This window comes from Euprymna scolopes, chromosome 1 (genome assembly GCF_053919585.1).
Source record: "Euprymna scolopes isolate OS-2025 chromosome 1, ASM5391958v1, whole genome shotgun sequence".
In the NCBI taxonomy this organism is placed as follows: Eukaryota; Metazoa; Mollusca; class Cephalopoda; order Sepiida; family Sepiolidae; genus Euprymna; species Euprymna scolopes.
This window is the reverse complement of record NC_136482.1, coordinates 30,660,261-30,685,982: the sequence shown is the minus strand read 5'-3', so window position 1 is coordinate 30,685,982 and position 25,722 is coordinate 30,660,261. Positions and strand designations below refer to the sequence as shown.

At 37.4% G+C, this 25,722-nt stretch overlaps 1 long non-coding RNA gene and 1 pseudogene across 1 annotated transcript in view; one reads left to right on the top strand and one right to left on the bottom strand.

Moving 5' to 3' along the window:
- LOC145280014 (uncharacterized) overlaps positions 1 to 25,722 on the top strand; it is a 1,242,036-nt gene that overhangs the window by 167,644 nt on the left and 1,048,670 nt on the right. The gene's annotated exons all lie outside the window — the stretch shown is intronic.
- On the bottom strand, positions 17,818 to 17,934 carry LOC145283915 (5S ribosomal RNA; annotated as a pseudogene).

Sequence of the window (25,722 nt, the reverse complement as noted above, 5' to 3'; positions counted from 1 at the left end):
CCGTGAACGAAGACGCCCAGTGTGGTTAAAAGTAAAAAAACCTTACCTCATGCCGCATGCGGCTTTTTTTTTTTTTTTTTTACACAGTGATCACCACTTATCAAGGCCCGGAAGCCACTCAGGGATAAGGGTTATTGCAAGTACAGTACGTTAGTGTGGAGATTTGATGAAGTGTTTAATTAAGGGGGCGGTTCATTAGGAATTTGTTAACATTGGACTTGAAGACATCCAAGTTGTAGTCCAGCGGGAAGCAGGCAGACGGAACAGAGTTCCACAGGCGTGCAGTTCTAATAAAGAAGCTTTGTCCATGGAATCCGCATTTTGATTTAGGCACAGATATAGAGTGGGGGAAATTTTTCACAGTGGATTCAGCTAGACGGGTGTTTTTTGTGAAAGATTGGCGAGGGGGACCAGACGAGCACCTGCCATGGAAATAACGATAAAACATGGATAGGCTCGCAACGTCTCTTCTGTGGGAGAGAGGTTGCAGGGTAGAGAAAAGGGCATCCCCCACTAAGCCACAAAGTCTATTTTGTACTCTGTCAAGGCAGGATAGGCTGTTTTTAGCAGCTCCTGCCCAGATATGGCAGCAGTATTCCATCCTTGGACGTACTTGGATTTTATATAGATAGAGAATTGCATCAGTAGTGAGATATCTTCTGGAACGGTAGAAGGATCCCACCATCTTTCCAGTGACCTTGGCAACAGACTTGATGTACGTGTTCCATTTCAGATCAGGTGTAAAGGTCAAACCCAGAAGCTTGTCAAAACACGGGGCCTCACCCAGACGAGAGCAATCCATCCCAATTGATGCCAGATGGGGATCAGAGCGTTGATGATGTAAAGATAGGAGTTTGGTTTTGGATGCATTAAAGGTAACCAACCACATCTTCCCCCACTGAACCACGCACTCGAGATCAGAGGAGAAAGAATCAGAGAGAGCTTTGTCATTTACAGCCTTTGATGTGTTGCCGTAGATGGTCGTGTCATCAGCATAGATGTCAACGAATGATTTAAGTATGTGTTTAGGGAGGTCATTGATGTAGATCAGGAAGAAAGTTGGGCCCAGGATTGACCCCTGAGGGACTCCAGCATTTATATTGCAGGCCTCCGATTTTTGTCCATCTACCACTACTCTTATGAGCCTATAGGAGAGAAATGATTTAATGGTTTAGAAAACATTTCCAGTTATACCGTAGCTGGAAATCTTGTGAAGTAGACCCTTATGCCATACTTTGTCGAAGGCCTTTGATATGTCAAGAGAAATTGCCCTAGAAAGGAAGCCTTTGTCAAGAGATTCACTAATCCTGTGAGATATAACCGTCAGCACATCTGCGGTAGATCTTGCAGAGCGGAAACCATATTGTGTGTCATTAAGAAGGTTATTCCTGCTGAGGTGGTTGACTATTTCTCTATTTAATATGGATTCCAGCAACTTACTCATAACACACAGGAGACTTATTGGTCTGTACTGAGAGGGAGATGACTTATCACCTGAATTCTTAAATACAGGGCAAACTGATGAGGTCTTCCAGGGAGTCGGAAAGCACTTCTCTTTAAGGCAGCGCTTAAATAGTTTCGTAAGTATGGGAGCAAGTTCTGGTTGAAGCTTTTTTAACATTATAATTGGGATGCCATCACGGCCAGTTGCTTTACTGGAATCAAGGTTCTTGATTAGCTTGGCGACCTCATGCACGGATATTTGTATGTTACCTAGCTTGTTCTGTGTTATAGGAGGAAATATGGGGAGTTGATGGCCTTCGTCGCATAGGGTAGAATTAGCTGCAAAGTTCTTTGCAAATAGTTTGGCCTTGTCTGACGCTGACGAGATGACCTCTGGTCCATTGATAATGGTTGGGATAGAACGCACACTTTTGTTCAGGATCCTATTTGTTATTTGCCAAAACTGGTGGGAACCAAGCCGCTGATCAGCTACCTTGGATTTAACAGACTGGGCATATAGCTCTCTTGCATTTTTTATTACTCTTTTACAGTAGTTGCTGGCAGTCCTGAAAGCAGCTTTAGTTTCAGTGCATCTATTACGTTGGTAGCTATGGAAAAAGTGATTTCTGTGCGCGATAGCAGCAGCACATTCTGGGGAGAACCATGGCTGGCTGTTAGGTTATTGTTGGAATTTTTTAGATGGTATGAATTGGTCTATGCCTACAATTAACCATTCGGTCAGATCTGATACTATAGAGGACACTTCCTTTTTAAACATGGAGTGCAGAGGTCAATCAGATATGAATGTACGGAAGCTATCCCAGTCAGCCATAGAGTATCGGTATACAGTACGGTGGAGGGGTACGTCTGGGGGCTTCTTACATTTCGTTTTTATCTTAACTGATACGACGGATTGGTCGGAGGATCCTAGAGGAGAATGAATGGAACATGAACATAGGTCAGGGGAAGTTGAGAGAAAAAGGTCTAGGAGGCTTGCATATTGACCGGGTGTATCGGGCACACGGGTGGGTTCGCGAACAATCTGAGTGAGGTCATAAGCAATGGCAAAATCATGACAAAACCTCCCCTCATCATCTGTCTTATTTGAATGGGTCAGCCATTCCACGTTATGGACGTTGAAGTCACCACAGATGTGGATGTTAGCCGAGGGATGTGAAGACAGTATGTGGTCTATTTTCTCAGATATGCTCTTAAAGATAGTAACTCCACTGTTGTGGGGCCTATAGAGGGCAAATATAAATGCAGTGGTGTTAGCAAGTGCAACCCTGAAGCACATATAGGGTAAATTAGGATCTTCTCTAGAGATATCCCTGCCACACAGGAAGCCATCCTTAATGTAGGCACATATTCCATGCCAATGGCGATCTTGGGGGTCAGATTTAGCTGTTAAATTAGAGTATCCGTTAATTATGAACTCATCTAGGGAAGTGGTCGGCCCTATTCCAGTTTCACTTAGAAATAATATGTCCGGTTTTGTCTCCTGTAATTGGGTTTCAACCTCTGGAAGGTTGGAACGTAGACCCCTGATGTTGGAGAAGGAGACCTGGTAGTAGGGGTCTACATTGGAAGATGGGGTTCTAGGTTTAATCGAGTTTTTATTCTGGAGATATTTCATGTTGAGGTTTTTGGATTTGTGGAATAGGTCGGCATACTTGGTTAGAGCAGTACAGAGAGGGAAAGTAAGAGAGAAAAAGACAGGAAATTTTTTTTTTTTTTTATAGCAAACGAAAATGTAAAGCCGTAACAATTACCCACTAGTATGGCATCGGGAGGCCCCACTAGAGACTACTGCATGGTCCAGATCCACTCACCAAGTGGCAATACAGCAGTCCCAGTACTTTGCGCCTGCTGATAGGACAGCCTCCTTAGTGGTTAATCCAAGGTTCGGGTCCCTGACTATCAGGCGGATAACGTCAGCCCAGACAAAACGTTTACCTCCAGCACCCTTACTAGTGACATGGCCACAAGGACAGGCAGAGACAGAAAATTTCCGACATCTCAGACTACTGGTAACGAAGTACTACCGACCTTTAAGCAGCTTTTTCTTCACCCTTTGTCAGAAACATCACTCATTGAATGAGGACTGAATGACAAAATAGGAGAAGCGAGAGTTACTCGAGCTGCCGATAACACATCCACTGTATTATCTACTCTCCATTTAAAAAAAGAAAAAAAGGGGGGCGGGAATAGGTACAAGTGACTTATTTATATCTAAGTAGTAAGTCCGGTGCTAAGTTAACAATTCAGGACACTTTTGATGTTAATCTCGCCTCCCATATTAATGGGTGGAAGGTTGTCGTTATCTATCGAGTTTGAATCATTAGAATTTCACCTTATAATTAATTAAAATCTAATAATTAACTATTATCAATTTGTAAAGTCGGCTTACTATTAATTTACATTTGAGTTTAGATAATTATTCAAGGTTTTACTTTAGGAGGTTCGTTTTCATGGGTTACTTTTTCTTTGCACTGTATTATATTTCGAATGTACTTGAACATAAGGCTAACTATATTAGATGGCTTGATTGGCCAGCAAGGAAGCAAGCATTTTCAATACAGGCAAGCTTGCAGCAATAGTATATATTAAGTATACTACTTAAATAAAGTCCTAAGTTTATCTACTCTAATAGAGAATAATTTCCGGCATTTTTTTTATCGTTAGTTTCCGGCATTTTGTTTGTTTTTATCGTTTACTTTGTAGCATGGGGGGATGACGGATAAGACAGGAGAATACAGACAAAATACATAAATAAAACAAGAAAAACAAGTTTAAAAACAAGGTAACATAAAAAACATTTAGGATTAGTTTAAAAAAAAATACTTAACGTGTTTGCCATAGTGTTCCGTCCGCCATCTTTTTGTCAACTGGTAGCTGGCATATCATCATGTCTTTTCGTGCGGCATATCATCATGTCTTATCGCGCGGCTCGTGTTATGAAAGAAAAAAAAGAGAAAATAAAAATGGCCTTCCCCTAGTATTTATGGACTGAAAATCACGTGATGTGACGAAAGGGAGGAGGGGGTATGCAAATTAGATGTGATTGGGTCTCTCTATAAAAGAGCCGTCTTCTTTATTTTGGGCGTCAGTGTGGAAAGTACAGAGAGAAGAGAATAGTTGGATTTGAGTTTGAGACTTTTGATCTGAGGTTGAGTTCAAATTTAACGTTAATAACACAAAGGATAATTCTTGCTACCTTCAGTGGTAATTCTGCTACTACTGTTATTTGTTGATACAGCCCTACCAACGTCAGTGACAAGCAAGAGATCCTGAATTTCTACAATGAACTGTCAGCAATAGTGCGCTCAATCCCCAAACATAATTTATTGGTTATCGGAGGTAACATGAATGCACACATAGGACGGGAAGACAACAAGCATAAGTTCTCTTTTCATAAAAGAACAAACCAAAATGGAGTGTATCTATTAACTGTTCTCCTTGAAAACAACCTACAATGCATGAATACCCGTTTTCAGAAAAGACCCGGGACCCAATAATCCCCAAATGGAGACAAGTCACAACTGGACTATCTTTTTATGAATAAGAAGTAGATCAATAGCTGTCATAACTGTGAAGCTTATATCAGTTTCTATGGTGTGTCTACTGATCATAGGATTGTAACCTCTAAGTTGAAGTTAAGCCTACGAGCGAACAAAACTAAAAATCATCTAGACAGCCTTACAACTGGTCAACGTTGTCACACGACAATCAGATCAAACAGAGATTCATCTTCGAACTGCGAAACAGATTTGATGCTTTACAAGCACAAGGGCAGAAACCAACTGCTAATACCACCTATGAAAACTTCGATAGATCGCACCAAGAAGCAGCAAAGAAGTGTATACCTCTGAAGCCCAAGGTAAAGCAAAAAGTACCGTGGGAAAATGATAAAATAATATCAAAACGAGAAAAGTTAAAAAACATAATCAAAAAGCAACATAAATACCCCACTCGACAGAATACAAAATTAAGGAAGCAGGCGCTTCAAGAGCTTAGCATGATGTACCTATCAGAACAACAGAAGTATGTTCAAGAACAAATAGATCGAATCCAGAATGCTGCGGATAACAAACAATCCTATCTGGCTTGGCAAGTAGTAAATGAGATATCTGGGCGCAAACGACCTGCCAAAGCTAAGTTAAAGGCAAACACTCCAGATAATGCATGTTCGAAATGGAAAGCACATTTTGAAAAGCTAATCGGAAACAAACCAGAAGTAACAGACCAACCAATTCAGCCGATTGTTGTACAGGAACTCGATATTGAGAAGGATGATTTTACAATGGAGGAACTTCTAAATGTACTAAAAAAGACCAAGAATCGTAAAGCTCCATGCTTAGATAATATACCTCCTGAAGTAGGCCAACAGCCCACTCAGGAACGCTGATCATGCAGTGATAATGGTTGAAATCGCCCTAAACTCTAGACCCAAAACTGAGGAGCCAGTGCTCAAAACAACGAGATATTATAAAAAGACTGACTGGGAAGCCATCAGGGAACTAATTAGAGATGCCCCATGGAGAAATATTTTTTATCTCCCTGCTGAACAATGTGCAAACGAAACCACTGAATGGTTCAAAACTGCAATCGAAGCGCATGTTCCCATGCGGAAATTTTATAGTAAGACCCACTCTCCCCAATGGTTTACGTCGACTTGTGCAACTGCCATTGCTCAAAAGCAGCATGCATACCGTAGGTTTAACCGACATAAGTCCAGTTCAAACAGACTGAAGTATATAGAAGCTAGAAATAACGTTAAGAAAGAAGTATCGACAGCTAAGAGAGAATTTACGGAAACCACTAAAAAGCGCATCGAAGCACAACAACTAGGAACTCGAGACTTCTAGAAAATCTACAACAGTGTAGTAAATAATGGGCAATCAACAATTCCCCCACGAACCAACAATCACGAGGTTGTCTCCTCAGCAACCGACAAGGCTAACATGCTTCCCAGTCGGTTTGCCTCAAACTCCACACTGGACCCTTCCAACCACCCCCTACCTGACTTTCCTATGCGGACAGACGCCACGCTAGACGATCTGAAAACAACCCCTGCTCAGGTGCATGCTATCATAAAAAACCTTGACACTTCAAAAGATTCGAGATTAATATATATATTAAAAAAAAATATTCGAGAAATATATATATATATATATTCGATATATATCGAATATAGATATATATATATATATATATATCTCGAATATATATATATATCGAATATATATATATATATATATATATAATCGAGATATATATATATAATCGAGATATATATATATAATCGATATATATATATATATATAATCGAATTATATACATATAATCGAGATACATATATATATATATAATCGAGATATATATATATATATATAATCGATATATATATATATTCGAGATATATATATATTCGAGATATATATATATATATACGAGATATATATATCTATATATATGTATATATTCGATATATATATTCGATATATATATATATTCGATATATATATATTTTCGATATATATATATATATCCGATATATATATATATATTCGATATATATATATATATTCGATATATATATTCGATATATATATATATATGATAAATATATTTGATATATATATATATATTTGATATATATATATATTCGATATATATACATATATATATATATATATTCGATATATATATATATATATATATTCGGTATATATTTATATATATTCGTTATATATATATATTCGATATATATATATTCGATATATATATATTCTATATCTATGTATATTCTATATATATATATATATTCTATATATATATCCGATATATATATATTCGATATCTATGTATATTCTATATATATATTCGATATATATATATTCGATATCTATGTATATTCTATATATATATATATTCTATATATATATATTCGATATATATAAATATATATTCGATATATATATATATATATATTCGATATATATAAATATATATTCGATATATATATATTCGATATATACAAATATATATTTGATATATATAAATATATATTCGATATATATATATATTCGATTTATATAAATATATATTCGATATATATATATTCGATATATATATGTATATTCGATATATATATATATATATATATATTCGATATATATATATATATATTCGATATATATATATATTCGATATATTTGTATATATGCGATATATTTATATATATTCGATATATATATATATTCGATATATTTGTATATATGCGATATATTTATATATATTCGATATATATATATATATTCGATATATACATATATTCGATATATATGTATATATTCGATATATATATATTCGATATATGTATATATTCGATATATATATATTCGATATATATATATATATATATATATATATGTATATTCGATATATATATATATTCTATATATATTCGATACGTATATATATATTCGATATATGTATATATATATTCGATATATATATGCATATATATTCGATATATATATATATTCGATATATATATATTTGATGTATATATAGACGAAATATATAATAGATATATATATATATATATATTCGATATATATATACATATATATTCGATATATATATATATATATATATATATCTGATATATATATATTCGATGTATATATAGACGAAATATATAATAGATATATATATATTCGATATATATATATATTCGATATATATATATATTCGATATATATATATATATATATTCGCTATATATATATGCGATATATCTATATATATTCGATACATATATATGCGATATATATACAAGAATAAAAAGCATTGGAAATGCAAAAGGATATAGGGATTGTATGCCAAAAAGTATACAAACAAGATAGCTATGAATGGCTAGGCACATGGAAATAGAATTGCATCCAAAGTATAGCCCTATAGCTTTTCTCCAATCTTCATTCCGTGCCATCATTACGGTTGTAAAAAGCTATAGGGCTATACTTTGGATGCAATTCTATTTCCATGTGCCTAGCCATTCATAGCTATCTTGTTTGTATACTTTTTGGCATACCATCCCTATATCCTTTTGCATTTTCAATTCCTTTTTTATTCTTGTTAATTAGTATTTTTACTTACAGTCTTATTTTTAAACTTACATTTATGATAGTATTGTCTTTTTTAGGAGGCGGCTCAATGCCGCCTCGATTATTAGCAGGTCGCTTCCTGCTGGGTTTTAGGTCTTTTTATAATAGTTTGTGCATGAGGCAGCTTTTTTCCCCTTGGGATCCCTGTTATACCGTGCTTTTGAGTCAGCACGTGAGGCAGCCCTCTTTTTTCTGGTTCTTTGTTATAAAGAGCACGTGAGGCAGCTTTTTTCTCTCGGAATCCCTGTTATGCCGTGCTGTTTAGTCAGCACGTGAGGCAGCCTTCTTTTTTCTGGTTCTTTGTTATAAAGAGCACGTGAGGCATCCTTCTTTTTTCTGGTTCTTTGTTATAAAGATCACGTGAGGCAGCTTTTTTCTCCTCAGAATCTCTTGTATACCATTCTTTTGAGTCAGCACGTGAGGCAGCCTTCTTTTTTTCTGGTTCTTCGTTATAAAGAGCACGTGAGGCAGTTTTTTCCCCTCTGGATCCCTGTTATACCGTGCTTTTGAGTCAGCACGTGAGGCAGCCTTCTTTGCCTCAGGATTTGCATGATACTTAATTTTTATTATTTCAGAATTTTTCTGATAGTATTCTTTTTGCTCAGATAATACCTTGACTTTGTTTTTTTCATAGTCTATATTTCTCTGAGCTTTTTTACTACGTGCTGACTTTGGCATTTTTTATTAAATGTAAACATATAACACTTATGTGTATCTTACTATAATATCACTTATCTTATAGCAAGACAACTCTCGTAGAATTGAGATACTGCCCCGTCACCAATAGTTAAAGTGTGGAACGGTATATACACCAATAGTGTAGTTGTTATCTTTATATGAAGTCCTAATCAGTGACAGTGTGAGGTTACTTGGTTAATTTATTGTAGTTTATTTTAGAAAACTTACTTGTTTTTATTAGTAGATTGTGTATAGTAGCCACAATATCTAGTTATTTTTGTGGCTAGGGCTGGATTTTTATTCTTTTTGGTCAGCTTCCAGTGAGTTCTTAGAAGATGACTTTCTTGCAGTTTCTTTCGCGGTTAATTTAACTTATTTCCTTTGGCGTTTGGTGAGTTCTTAGAAGAACTGGTCTGATCTACTTTTCTTAGCGAGCGAAGAGATTCAGCTGCATTTAACAATGGTTGCTATAGTGTATTTTTGCGCATGCGTGAGAATTTCAAGTTTCCTCCTTATTTTTCAATAGTTTGACAGTAGTCATGTGTCTTTCTGCCAAGAGCGACAGACGTCAGTGTTAGCCGTTATCGTCTAGAGGTTAGGACCCCACGTTGTGGCCGTGCTAACCTAGGTTCGAATCCTGGTCACAGCATTGACATTTTGTACATATTTTACAGTCCAAAATCTGAAGAATTATTTGTTTTTATAACATTGTTTTTTGACGTCGTACTTGCTGAGAGGTTACTCTTATAACAATTTTGATCAACTGAGATAAAGATTTCGTGGTTTCATTAACGCTGGTGGGTTACTGTCTAAAGAAAAAACCTTAACGTTCACCTCAAATATTCAGCGTCCAAGAAATATAGGCCACTGGCAAACTGGAACGTCTATGAGCATCCGGTGTATTATTTGGAGCTGTCCCTTTGAGAGAAGTTCCGTGTTCGAAGTGGTCTGTCTACATTGGGTATATAGTGTTTAAAACTTATTACACGTAATCTTATTTAATTATGGAGTTAGCTAAAAAGCGATAGGTCATTGCACTTCTCCGTGTAAAGAGCAGTCGATTGATGCTTGGACTGTTGTCAGAGATCGTTCGTACACCGAGATACATCGTCTCAAAAGAAAGAAGAAAGAAGAAGAAAGAAGAAAGAAGAACAATTGGCCATATTTGTACCCTTTTTTTTTTGCTCTCTTTTGACATTTTAACCGACGTTCTGACACTCGCTAGATTCGTAAGACGCTTCTCTGTAAGAATATGTGCTTTTTGAAACTTATAAGTTGATTTTAGTTGAGATTTGGATAGTTTTGTTTTGTAGGCGTATATAGGCGTGTACGGGCCATCCCTATATAGAGAGTGCTACCGCCTCTCTAATATATATATATTCGATATATATATATATATATATATATATTCGATATATATGTATATATATATATATTTATACTCTATATATATACTCGATATATATATATATAATTGATATATATATATATATAATTGATATATATATATATATATATTCGATATATATATATAATTGATATATATATATGTGTATATATATATTCGATATATATATATATATATATATATATATATATACTCGATACATATATATATTCGATATATATATATATATTCGATATATATATATATTCGATATATATATTCGATATATATATATTCGATATATATATTCGATATATATATATTCGATATATATATTCGATATATATATATATATTCGATATACATATTCGATATATATATATATATATATATATATATATATATATATATATATATATATTCGATATACATATTCGATATATATATATAAATGCGGGGGTGCCCCAGGGTTCTATCCTTGGACCTCTATTGTTCCTGATATTCATAAATGACCTCCCAGACAACATTGCCTCTGAGATGGGTATATATGCTGATGACACTACACTCTATGGCAGGCACGACAGGAAGACGAATGAACACATTTCTAAAGAAATGGTAGAAACACTAGAGGAAGACCTCCAATCTGTAGTGGAATGGGGACAAAAGTGGTTGGTCGCGTTCAATGCTGCCAAGACTAAACTAGTTTCATTCAATAATTTACAAGAAACCCTCTCTACCACCCATAGCAATGGCCAACGACTCTTTATCTGAGAGTACATCTTTCAAACTCTTTGGCCTAACGTTCACAGGAAACATGAGTTGGAACAATTACATTGAAGGCATTGACAGGGCCGCTGCAAGAAAGGTGGGCTCTCTCTACCGTGCTAGAAAACTACTAACACCCGAAAGTATCCTGTACCTCTATAAGGCCACCATTCGCCCATGTATGCAGTATTGCTGCCACATTTGGGCTGGTGCATCGGCTACTAGTCTCTCGCTCCTTGACAAGGTTCAAAAGAGAGTCACAAACCTGATAGGCCCTGAACTGGCATCTTAGCTTCAGCCTCTGTCCCATCGACGAAATGTTGCATCCCTCTGCCTTTTCTACAAGTATTTTAATGGTGAATGCTCTGATGAACTGCAATCACTTGTGCCCCCACGACGTGTGCACCCTCGACAAACCCGACAGGCTGCTAAATCCCACTCCCACACTGTAGAGATCCCTAGATGTAAAAGATGTTTTTACTCCAATAGTTTCTTCCCCAGAACCGCTAGACTCTGGAATTCCATTCCAGGTCCCTGCTTCCCCAACAGTACTGACGTGCAGAAGTTCAAGTGTAACGTGAACCGACACCTTGCTGCCCAAATCCCTACATAGTACCCCAGTAGTTGTTGCCCCTGATAGTAGCCCCCTACACCAAAGTGGCAATTTGCCTTGTTTGGGGTGAAAATGTAAAAAAAAAAAAAAATATTATATATATATATATATTCGATATATATATTCGATAGATATATATATATATATATTCGATATATATATATATTCGAGATATATATATATTCGAGATATATATATATTCGAGATATATATATATTCGATATATATATATATATATTCGATATATATATATATTCGATACATGTATATATATATATTCGATATATATATATATTCGATATATATATATATTCGATATATATATATATATATATATATTCGATATATGTATATATATATTCGATATATATATATTCGATATATATATATATTCGGTATATGTATATATATATAATCGATATATATATATATATATATTTGATATATGTTTATATATATTCGATATATATATATATATGCGATATATATATGTTTATATATATTCGATATATATATATATGCGATATATATATATATATAATCGATATATATGCGATATATATATAGATAGATAGATATTTGATATTTATTTGATATATATATGTATATTTGATATGTATTTGATATATATACATATTTTATATATATATATATATATATATATATAAATAAGGGAGTAGTCACCAACAATGTGTATTTTTTAACATTATTTTATTATTCCGTGTCTTGGTTTTTCATTGAGAATTATGTTTGGATCATTTTAATAATGTTTTTAAGTCATTGAAATCGTTTATGCGCGTTTCCTATATATATATATATATATATATATATATATATATATATATATATATATATATATATATATATATATATATATATATATATTCAATTTCATAACTGTTAACCATACTACATGATTATCATGTAATCAATAAATAAATATACTGGTCAGGTAAGGCAGAACTTTTCCTACTCCGATAACGGTGTCCTGACAATTGTTAATCATCCAGTCTGGATAGATGAGATTATTTCTACATCCGTTTATGCAAGTAAAACATTGAAAACATTGTTAGTCAGATCTAAATAGTCTACTTGTTATTCAATGGAGAGAAATTAGATTTCGCAATTTATAGGAAATTTATTCCAGGTAATTGCATCTTCGTAAATACATCGGCTATAATTTAATCATTTAGTCAATTTCTCTCGTGATAATTACACTGCAAGTCAGTAGACAATGTCGATAAATTTATAGTCAACTCTTTTCTTCACAGCTCTCACTAAATATGTTGCATTGAAAATCGATTTTTAAGGAAAATGGAAATAATTGGTTAACGATATTTCCATACATTACACATGAAAAGGAGATGTTATCTCGAAATATTGTGTAAAACTATAATAATAACCATTTAACGTGCGGTTTTATTTTAAATTACGCATTTATAAAACGGCGATTCTGCAGTAAATTTAGCAAGAAAAAGGAGGTGAGAAAACAAATATTCAATAAATAAATTCTATAAAAGATATCAAGAGTTACTTCTCTAACTACATACATATATATTTTTTGTTTTAAAGCCACAAAACGTTTTAATTGCAGTTAATTACTGTAATGTGCATCCAGGAGACAAGCGCCCGCGTGTTTGTGTGTTGTGTGGGTGCGTAAGAGAGACGGACGAAAAGGAAAGACTTATCTCGGGGCCGGCTCGGCGTCGCCGACCGAAAATAGAGAAAGAAAGATCAAGATGGCGGACGCCGTCTTTTGTCAAGGATGACATCTCAGAAAGTCACATGAATTCTCGCAATATGCAAATTTAGCCGGCCTGCAACGGCCATAAAAGCGGGTGATTGAAAGACATTGGGAGAGCGATGATTGACTTGGTCGGGAATCGTGTTGCTGTTGCTTCTCGTGCCGTGTGGGTGTGAGCATATCTTACTGTTGTTGGCACCGTTCTTAGTAACCGATTGTTGGGTCCGTTTTGCGTAACCGTTCGCGTCCATCTAGGTACCTTGCTAGTTGGATTCCATGCAAAACCGGTGTTTACTGGTTATTGAATTGCTTTACGTTGCTGCAACATTACACATCAACAGAAGGCGCAGTACTTTTAAAGGATTTTCCTTATACATCTACAGAGGGCGCAGTAATTTTAAAGGACTTTCCTTACACATTTGCTACAAGCTATTTTGGCTATTTGCCCTCTAGGACTATGACCGAGTCGAAATTCGACTTAAAGCTCATACCCGAGTTTGACGGGTCCACGTCTATTGTCGACTGGGTTGAAAGGATCGAGCTGACGTGCGACCTTTGTGAGGTAAAAAGGGTACACACTGTGATTCCCCTGAGATTGGCTGTGGGTGCTTAAGTGTGTATCAGCAACTCAGTGCTGCCGAAAATGGAGATGTCACCGCAATTAAAGCTGCGCTGTACAAGGGATTCGCCATTGATCCTTGCACGGCCTATGAAAAATTTGCTTCCCGAAAACTTCTACTGGAGGAAAGCATGGACGTTTTCTTTGCGGAGTTAAAGAAACTCGTAGTCCTATTCAGTGGAGGGGTGTTGGAGCGGACGCTTGCGTACGCGTTTGTGACGGGCCTTCCCACTTGGGTGAAGCAGCCTCAACCAGCGTTTCAACAACGCCCATGGAACACTTGATGGAACGGTCTCGAGCCATCATCAAAGATGAGGAGCACCTGGGGGAACCAGTTTTGATGGCGACATAGACAGGCCAGATTGGCTCTCAGGAGATTCCGAATTAGAACCCTGCAAGCAATGGGAAATGTTTTCGCTGCGGCAGATGCGGACATTTTGCAAGGAATTGCACCAACAGGGGGTATGTGCACTGTTTTATTGTGGCGGTTTGGGGCATCTAGCCCAAAACTGTTCGGGAAACGTATCAGGGGAGAGGACGTCAGCGCCGCTATGCTCCCCGAGCAAAATTTGAACAAGGCGCAACCAGTGATGACCGTCTATGTAAACAAGATACCCTGCTCAGCACTTCTCGACTCAGGCTGTTCGCATACTATAGTGAGCGCAAGGCTGTGTCCAAATTGGACTAAGAGAAAGATCAAAGTCACCACGATAGGAGGCGAGACCCAGACATGCTGTGGAGCTAGAACTGTCGAGGTCTGCACGGACACTGGTTCAGCCACTAAGATCAATGTGCTTGTGACCCAAGGAAATCTCCTCGGGTTTGACCTGTTGTTCGGATACGATGCCATCAAGGCGCTGGGGGGAGTCGCAATTCATCGGGATGGAAAAGTGCGATTCTTGGAGGCCCCAGTGTGTGCAGCGCTCCATATCGATCGGCCGGATTTTACAGTGGATTACGACTCTCGCAAGAGGGCCTGGATTGCATCTTGGAAGTGGACCGAGGGAAGGGCACCGACTAAACTCAAGAAATAGGTTGCAGAGTACCCTATACCCAGTGAGGCCCGAGCAGAATACGAAAGGGAACTAAAGGCGTGAATCCAAGATGGCTGGTTAATCCCCTACCCTGAGGACAAGCTTGGGCCTCCCAGGGGTCTAATACCCTTGATGGCAGTAGTCCAGCATAACAAGTCGAAATACGGCCGGTGCTGGACTATAGGGAGCTTAACAAGCATATTGAAGCCTACACTGCCGATGCTGACGTATGCGCCAGCAAGTTGAGGGAATGGCGTCAGAAAGGCACTAATGTCTCGATATTGGATTTACGAAAAGCCTATTTACAGGTGCGAGTTGATGAGACGTTTTGGCCGTTCCAGACAGTTTGGTTCCAGGGGCAGAGGTACTGCCTTACACACCTCGGCTTTGGCCTAAATGTGGCACCACAGATTATGAAGACTATTGTCAACACAGTATTGACCCAAGAAAAGCCCATGAGGGACTCAACGTCAGCTTACATTGATGACGTATACGTCAATGAAGATGTACAGTCTGCGTCGTGTGCCAAAGAAAAGTTGGCTCAGTTTGGTCTGGAATGCAAGAATCCTGAACGTTTGAGGGAAGGAGCACGTGTATTGGGGTTGGATGTTTATGAGGAAGATGGCACCCTACAATGGAGGCGTGGCAGCGAAATTCCAAGCATCCCCAACATCGTTACAAGGCGGACCGTTTTTTCTTGGTGTGGAAAACTTGTTGGTCACCTACCGCCATGTGGCTGACTCTGCGCAGCTGTTGGTGTAATTAAACGCAGAGCAAATTTAATAACAATGGGTTGGAATGACATATCCGATGATGTCCTACTAACTCTGATGATTAAAGAGACACTGGAGAGAGTGAACAAGAAGCACCCTGTCTGTGGGCGGTGGTGTGTTAACGGAGACAACGTAGGTGTGTGGGTTGATGCCAGTTCTTTGGCGTTGGGAGTATCGTTGGAGCAAGGAGGAAACGTGTTCGAATATGCATGTTGGCTGCGGCCCGTAACAGATTCTCAGTATATCAACCTGGCAGAGCTGGACGCCGTTGTAAAGGGGATAAATCTGGCCCTGCTGTGGCAGTCTAAGAAGTTGACCTTGTACACAGATTCTCTCTGTGTCTACCACTGGGTGTCTGACACACTTTCAGGATGGACACGAATCCGTACCAAGGCAGCAAGCGAAATGTTAATATGGAGAAGGCTAGACACGCTAAAAAACCTGGTATCTGAGTATGGGCTATCACTGAGCGTCACTCTGGTGCCATCACATTGTAATCGTGCTGACCAACTGACCCGAGTACCTCACAAATGGTATGAAGCCGCGAAGATGGGAATGGAGATAACTGCTCGATCTTGTGCAGTTGCAATCGACCCATGTCAAATACAAAAAATTCATGCACAGAGCGGACATCCGGGTATCAAGAGGACCCTTTATTTTGTGAGGCGCGTATACCCAGCAGTGACCAAGATGGATGTCAGACAGATCATCAGAAATTGTGAGGCTTGCCAGTCTATTGATCCGGCACCAGAGCGATGGCAGAAGGGTCGATTGGAAGTTGAGGGTGTGTGGCAGCGGGTGGCCATGGATATCACCCATTACAGTGGCAAGCCCTTTCTAACTCTCATTGATGCGGGCCTACGAGATTTGCGGTGTGGCGGCAGATGACCAGACAGGATTTGGCAAATGTTGTTTGCGACCTATCATCCATTTTGTCTGAGCGAGGTGCGCCGGAAGACCTCTTACCTGACAATGATGCAGCGTTTTGTAGCCAGCAAGTCCGGCAGTTGTTAGATGAGTGGGGCGTCCGACTACGGTTGCGATGTGCGCATGTGCCGTCAGGAAATGGCATTGCTGAAAGATCCATCGTAGCATTAAAAGAATTGGAGCCAGGAAGCGATGTACTATTACGGAAGCCACATATTGGTATAACATTACGCCAAAGGACGGGATGTCTCCTTCAACCGCACCTGCGAATGCTATTTACACATACTGAGTCGGAGTGAAGGGAATCAACACTACGCAGCCAGCCGACAAGGGAACATGTAACAGATATGAAGTGGGAGATCCAGTGTGGCTGCGGCCGCCAGGAAATCTGTGCACTGACAAGTTTAAGCGAGGACTAATATCCGGAATGATTAGCCAGCAGTCTATGTTGGTTGATGGAACCCCACGACATGTGCGAGATCTTCGCCCAGCTACCGAGGCGCATCACACAACTACAGAAGAAAGCAGTGAAGCGCCCAGTGATGAGCTGCCGATACACGGATTCAATCTTCAACCACACCTCTCCTGAGTCAACATTGTTAAATACCAGAGGCAAGTGAAGTACAGGATGACTGGAAACAAATGCCGAGATAAATGGAGAGCACATACAGCGCCTAGAATTCCCAAATGGTCACCCATCCGATACTAATCAGGCGCAACGTTGCTTAACTCTGGTGATCTGACGAGAACCGGTGTGTCAACGCGATTATGCCGTATATAATCTTTTGTAATACATAAATAAATAAATATTACAATCTTATTTTTAATTTTTCTTAAGAATTGAGCACTTTTGGGAAGTTTTCTCTACTAACCTTATATATATATATATATATATATATATATATATATATATATATATATATATATACTAGCAGGGACATCTGATGCTCGGAATTGAATGAGGATCAAGGACTGTTTCACACATCCAATATTTTTATTGTATTCGATTCACAGACACACTACTGTGCATCAGAAAGAAGCTTCACATGCTTCCACGCAGTGAATTAGAGTGCAATACACAGTAATATACATTGCACTGTAGACAATTTACTGTTTTTATAAAATTATTTTTATATAATGGCCTTAATTAACGTTTAAAATCAAAAGTCAAGTATAACGGTCAGTAGTGCTCTAAAGAGAAACATCCATTTCGAAAGTGCCCGTGTTTTATCAAAGAATCTACTATAGAAATAGCTCAGTATTATATGTTCAGGCTTAATACTCTGAGGTTCTGGTTTGGAATCTCGATAAGTTCAGCTGATAAGTTGTAAACGACGAAACAGGTGTCTGTATATAATTAAATTATATATATATATATATAAATATATATATATATATATATATATATATATATATATATATATATATATATATATATATATATATATATATGTCAGCTATATTCACCAACATCGTCTCGTTCTCTGATCATACATTGATTTCAACAATTCGATGCTATTTTTGTAGAATTTTGTAGAAACATTTGTTTTTTAGGCTCAGAATACATTTAAGTTTCTTGATATCACCTCTTTGGAGCCAAATTACTTTTCTTGGACCATTCTATTGAGGTCTGAAAACACCCAGTAGTTGCTGGGATCCAGCTCTAGATAATAAAGTGGGTGTAGAAACAATTCGAAGTGCAATTTATGTAGCTTTTCATTGTTGCGATTGACTTGTGATACAATACAATGTCTTGATGGCTGTATTTTTTATGCTTTCTCCTTTGAAACATATCAACGATGCTATATAATGTTCATTTATGGCACTTTCTTTCCCGAGAGTGTCAATCAGACAAAATATCACGCACATCCCAAAATACAGAAGCCAAACCCTTACCTACTGATGTTTGCATCTTTGTTTGATTTAGACAGTTTTCACCAGCTGCTATTCACTCAGCTGACTGCTGAATTAACTCCAGACAGACATGATAGATTCGTATCATCCATTGTAATATATTAATGGGAAATTTCCTTGGCGTTTCATCAAAGTTGTAGCGGACCAAGATATAATACCCTAGCTCGCCACAAGAAAATAATGAAACGAATGGAATTGAAGGAAACAAAGACTCAATTGATGGATAAGATAAACGTCGTTTATTTGCTGTTGAAAGAATGAACGTTTTAGTTATAACATGTGTTCATGTCCGCGCGTGTGCAACCAATGTTCCTTACGTGACTGGTGTTGTTGCAAGAATAGGAAATGTGTTTTCATCTCAAGTTCGGGTCACTATCGTTTGTTCGTGCGTGGGAAGAGAAATGAATGTCGTAGTGGAAATGAAAATGATAGTCCAGCGTGTAGACAAAGAAGAGGATATGAGAGTTGACATCAGTTAGTAGTCAGCTACGCGAAGGTGTTCTCAGGGTGTGTGAGTACATATGTGTGCGTTAGCGCGTGTGTATATACACGTGAATGTGAGTGTATGTACGCGAACGTGAATAAATGTACGTGTGTGTGGACGTGGGCGCGTATGTTTTTGTGCACGTATGTATATGACATAGCTTGAAATGCGAATGTGTGTTTTGTGTGAGACTTGAAAAAGGCTCGTACAATACTCCCCTTCCTAGGAAAAAAAATACATGCAATATATATATATATATATATATATATATATTTTTGTGAGTAATGTTTTCGGCAGTTGATTTTTTTGTCCTGTTTTTTTTTTTTGCTGTTGGTGTGGTTGTTTGAAAAACGTCAAAAAGAACGGAATGTCAAAAACGAAGTGTGTTCGTAAAAAAAAGTATTTACTTACGCGTGGAAAAAGCGTTTACTCTTTTTTTTAGGCTGACATTTGTTTGTTTGGTTTTTGTTGTGTGCTGACATGTGCAAAGAGTTGTTTGGACAGAGAAGTGAATTGTTCGTTTGGAAGGAAAATTTTTCTTTCGTGTTGACGGTGTCGTGTGTGTGCCCAGTTGACGGTATCTTCGCATGTGAGTCTGCGGTAATGTGTGCATCGTTTGGCTGGCGCTAGTCGCGCATTCGTTCTTGTTGAACGATGAGTTTGGTTGCCGGCTGTCAACGAAACTTCCAAGTTATGAGTTTATCAGCGTGCGTGGTGCATTTCAACTCGTATTGTTGATTCGACTTCTTCCTATGTGTTGAGAGGGATGTCCTGTTTCTTTGTTGTTGCGTCTGCTGTGCGGGAGAGAATGTGTATTGACCTATGTAATTTTACTCCTCGCGTTGGTTGCAAGGTAATGTCAGGAAACCGTTAAAATGTTTGTTGAGCTCGAATTTTTCTTTAAATTCGGTAGTAAAGTCGACAGCTCCGTGTTCGTTTTTTTTTTTGCCGAGTCTGACGAGGGGTTTCGTCATTGTTCTTTGTAGTAGTTCCTGTGGGTAGTGGTTTGCTTGTTTTTCTTTGTTGAAAAGTTCGCTTTTTTCTTTATCAAATAAAACGCGCGTCTCGCTCAAAACAATTAATTTAAAAAAGATAGGGTCGCCATACTTGTTCGTTTTCTCGTCAATCGGGCGCCAGTTTGTTGTGGACTTGTGGTATAGGAGGCAATGGTTGTTCGTCTCGCGTTTGGTTGTCACCATTTTGTTGAGGCGGTGAAAATAGGGAAAAATGAATTGTCTCGAGGAAGAAACGAACGACGTGTTAAATTGAATTAAACGGACAGGAATTTCTTTCGTGAAAGAAACAAGTGAAAGAAAAGGGTACCACACGTGGTTAATTTTGCGTGCGTCTCTCACTGTTTACTGGTGAGAAGAAAATTTATAGTTTGCCGTGCGTCTCTCGTTGTTAGCTGGTGAGAAGAAAAGCGTATTGTCGTAGAGAGAGAGAGAGAGAGAGAGAGAGAGAGAGAGAGAGAGAGAGAGAGAGTCTGTGTGTATGAGTGCTTCGTTCAACCTCATCCATTTCATTTTAAAATAACGGGGTCACCATAAAATGTAGCGGACCATATGGAAATAAAGCCCCCTTCAATTGATGGGTGGAGATAAACGTGTCGTTTATTTGCTGTTGAAAGAATGAACGTTTTAGTTATAACATGTGTTCATGTCCGCGCACGTGCAACCAATGTTCGTTACGGGACTGGTGTTGTAGCAAGAATAGGAAATGTGTTTTCATCTCAAGTTCGGGTCACTATCGTTTGTTCGTGCGTGGGAAGAGAAATGAATGTTGTAGTGGAAATGAGAATGATATTCCAGCGTGTAGACAAAGAAGAGGATATAAGAGTTGACATCAGTTAGTAGTCAATTATGCGAAGATGTTCTCAGGGAACAGTAGTAGATAGAGAGAGAAAGAGTGTGAATGTGTACATACGGTCTGTTAGCTTGTGCACCATACATAGTAGTAAGTGGGCGTGAGGTACGCGTATGCGCGCGCCAAAACGCCGGCGGCTAGCGCGCTGACCAGCCACCTAGGAGGCTAGTCTCGAAAAGGAAGAAGCCGGTTGTTGCTCTTTGTTTTATACTTGTTTCCGGTGGTCATTTGCGCATGTGTATATTTTCTTAGTAACAATTTCCGGAGTTAAATTCGACACAGCTGTCAAAATTCACTACTCAAAATGCGACACTGCTGCTAAAAACTTTTACTCTGAAATCCGACGCTCTGATATCAAATAATCCCAACTCCAAAACACTATGAACTGCTGACAAGACTTGTTACTCCAATATTTAAATCCAAAAACAGCCTTTGAAAAATTAGGCTTTTTATTTCAAACCATTTAATTTGCATATTTGTAGACAATATTGCAAGCATATAAAGAAAAAAGGCGGCTATTTTTTCATCTTTTTTTACTGCAAGGGACCCTACAGGCTGCACCAAAACAGATTCGTACCAAAAGGCGTTTTATCACAGAAGAGTAATTTATCTTGCCTTTGATAGCTAAAACTCGTTACTGAAAAACTCAACTCTCTGCCGTTAAAACTTGCCACTCCAAACTCGACAATCTACTGTCAAAACCTCATCTCCAAAGGTCGATACTCTGTCGTAAAAACTCTCAACTCTGAAACACAACCCACTGCTGACACAACTTATTGCTCTAACATGCAGATCCGAAAGCAACCCAGTCTCTAAAACATTAGGCTTTTTATTTACAAAGCAGACACATCTAATTTGCATATTAACTAACAATATCGCAAGCATGTAGAGGTTGAAAAAGCAGGGTTTTTTATCATTCTTTTTTACTACATGGGACTCTACAGACTGCACAAAATAGGTTTGTACAAAGTTTTAAGGCGTTTAATTGGAGAGGAGTAATTTATATTGCTTTTGGCAGCATTTCAGACCATAATTTCATATAAAAAATAGGTTTCCCTTTCAATGAGTGTAAAGTAAATATTTATAAATTAAATAAAAGTCGAATGCATTTTAAGTTTTCAGTCTGACTGTGGGATATTATACACTGATTAACTTTCTGCATGCCTATGCATCAAGCAAATCAGGATGTTTGAAGATCATGGCTTCCTGAGTAAAAATGCACCAAACAACGACGTCATTGTTTTTTTTTTTTGTTGTTGTTTTTTCTTTGAAAAACTCAATCATGTTCTACAAAGTTTAAAACAAAAATAATATTTATCTGCTAAACAACCCACCAAAGCACCATGAATAAACATTTAAATATACTAAAAACTTGAGGCATAAAGAACTTTTACCAAAATGACCGGATACTGCATTAAATTACCCGAAAAAGGTTGATAAGCTGTAAAATAAATCTACTTAACTTCTTGTATATCATAAAAAATACATTCTCGAAATGGGCTTAAACAATTGTCTACAGATAAAGTATGTTTTAATTAAATATGGAATGTTTCTCTGAATAACTAAGTTTTTACATAATGTTAAATTAAGAGCTCTAGTTGTACACTATTGAGCTACTACACAAACCTTTGTGACAACTTAAAGAAATATACACAATATCAAATAGAAAATGATGCATATATATATATATATATATATATATATATATATATATATATATATATATATATATATGACGATAAAAAGCTACAAATAAAATATGTTGATATGTATGAATCTCAAACAGTGAGTTTTGGTTCGGTTTTCTGTGAATCCAAACTGTAGCAACGATGAAGGAGAGGATCATGCGACGAGTTTCCATTATATAAAGAAAGTGAAACGCTCCACAGGAATTTAGATTTTGTTATGAGAATTTTTTTTTCTCGCCGTTTTTAGCATGTACAGCTGGGTGTTTATCAAATTCGAATAGCGTTTTCTTTTGTTATCCAATCTTTTTCTAAGTTTCTATTGCACAGACAAAGTTTTTATTTCGGTTTACCATATTTGCCTTATCAACTTCCAAAAGGTTGAGATAAATAACAATTATCTTAATAATATTACACTGTTCTGTTGTGGAAAGCTTTTCGGTACTTTTGGTTTTTCTTTTCTGCGTCATAAAAGAAGAATGTTTTCTGATGTCTTTTATTGCTCTTGCTATGCGCCATCGTTCTTTCATCCAGCGCGTTTGAATGAGTATGACAACACGGCTCTAGTGGAGTGTGGTCCCTGGCCTTGGTAAAAGCCATCTTGGCCGACGATCACATCTTTGGGTATTACTAAAACCAACAGAAACATTTAACATAATTTGAGTATAAATGTTATGCTATAGTGAAGGTAGAAAATGAAGGAGATATATGGACGTGTATGCATGTAAAACTGAAAATACATAAAACATAAGAGACTAGGAGGGTCACCAGGTTGCAAGTGCTAACTAAAAACATAAATTTGGTTTCCGTTCTGCTAGATCTACAGCGGATGTACTTATAGTTATTTTTCATAGGATTAGTGTATCTCTCGACAAAGGCTTCCTCTCTAGGTTAATTGCTCTTGACATATCAAAGGCATTATATAGGGTATGGCATAAAGGTCTACTTCACAAGCTCTCAAGCTATGGTATAGCTGGAAATGTATTTTCAATTATTAAATCATTTCTCTCTGATAGGTTCATAAGAGGAGTGATTGATGGGCAGAAATCAGAAGCTCACAGTATTAATGCTGGAGTCCCTCAGGGGTCCATCCTGAGTCCAACTCTCTTCCTGATTTACATTAATGATCTTCCAAATCATATCCTTAGGTCATTCGTATACTTTTTTGCTGGGGACACTACCATGTATGGCAGCCTATCAATCAAAGGCCATAAACGACCAAGATCGCTCTGATTCTGTCTCTTCAGATCTTAAGCATGTGGTACAATGGGGAAGAAAGTGGCTGGTTACTTTTAATGCATCTAAAACCAATCTTCTATCTTTACATCATCAACGTTCTGATCCCCATCTGGCATCAATGACTTTAAATAAATTACTCTAGTCTTGGGGAGACTTCATGTTTTTACAAGCTTCTGGGCTTGACCTTTACTCTTGATCTAAAATGGAATATGTACATCAAATATGTTGCCAAGGTCGCTGGAAAAATGATGGGATCATTCTGTTGATCCAGTAGATATCTACCTGCTGATGCAATTCTCTATCTATATAAGAGCCCGGTACGTCCAAGAATGGAGTATTGCTGTCACATCTGGGCGGGAGCTGCTAGGAAGTACTTATCCTGCCTTGACAGAGTTCAGAATAGACTTCGTAGCTTAGTGGGGGATGCTCTTTTCTCTTCCCTGCAGCCTCTCTCCCACAGAAGAGACGTTGCGAGCTTGTCTCTGTTTAATCGTTATTTTCATGGGAAGTTCTCATCTGGGCTCTAATCTATGGTCCGCCTCACCAAACATTCACGAGAAACACTCGTTTGGCTGTAAACACTATCGATAATTTCTCTCACTCTTAACTATGCCTAAATCTAAACGTAGATTCCATAAACAAAGTTTCTTTCTTAGAACTGCACACCTGTGGAACTCTCACTACAATATGGTCGTCTTCAAGTCCAATGTAAATAAGTCCTTGATGAGCCGTTCCCCTGAAGTAATCCAATTTACCAAATTTACACTACACACGATTGCTATGATATTGTTCTTTTGATCAATGTATACCTTTAACCCTTATCTTTGAGTGACTTCAACATTTGGCCTCTTAGCTCCCCAGATCGCAATTCTTTGGACTACTGTGTATGGAGCATAGCTGAGAATAATGCGGCTACATAGCGTAACAATTAAAGTACTTTGTAAAATTCACTTCTACACTGACACTCTTCTGGGGGGTTGAAGATTCAGTCCTCTGTGTAGTCTATACCAAGAATACAATTGCGAATTGCTTGAAACTTCAACCAGGTCAGGACTGACGGAACGACAGCATGTTACCCCTCTAGATTAAATAAAGGGTTTCATTCGAAATTCAGTACAGATTACCGAATTCGACAGAAAGATTTCCGAGTTTGACAAGCTGCACCTGAAGAATGTCAGAGGTTATATTAGCTGAAAAGTTGTGAGGATAAAGTTCAAGATGAGAACAGTAGTCCAAATAATCTAACTAATCCAAATTACCAATCCCCATCTAAAAAAAATTCAGAAACAAAATTGTTTTTTTTTTTTCAAACATAATTCAATCCCCGATCTAAGGTAGATTTCGGTAAGTATTTTAGGATATTAAAGTATGCATGAAAA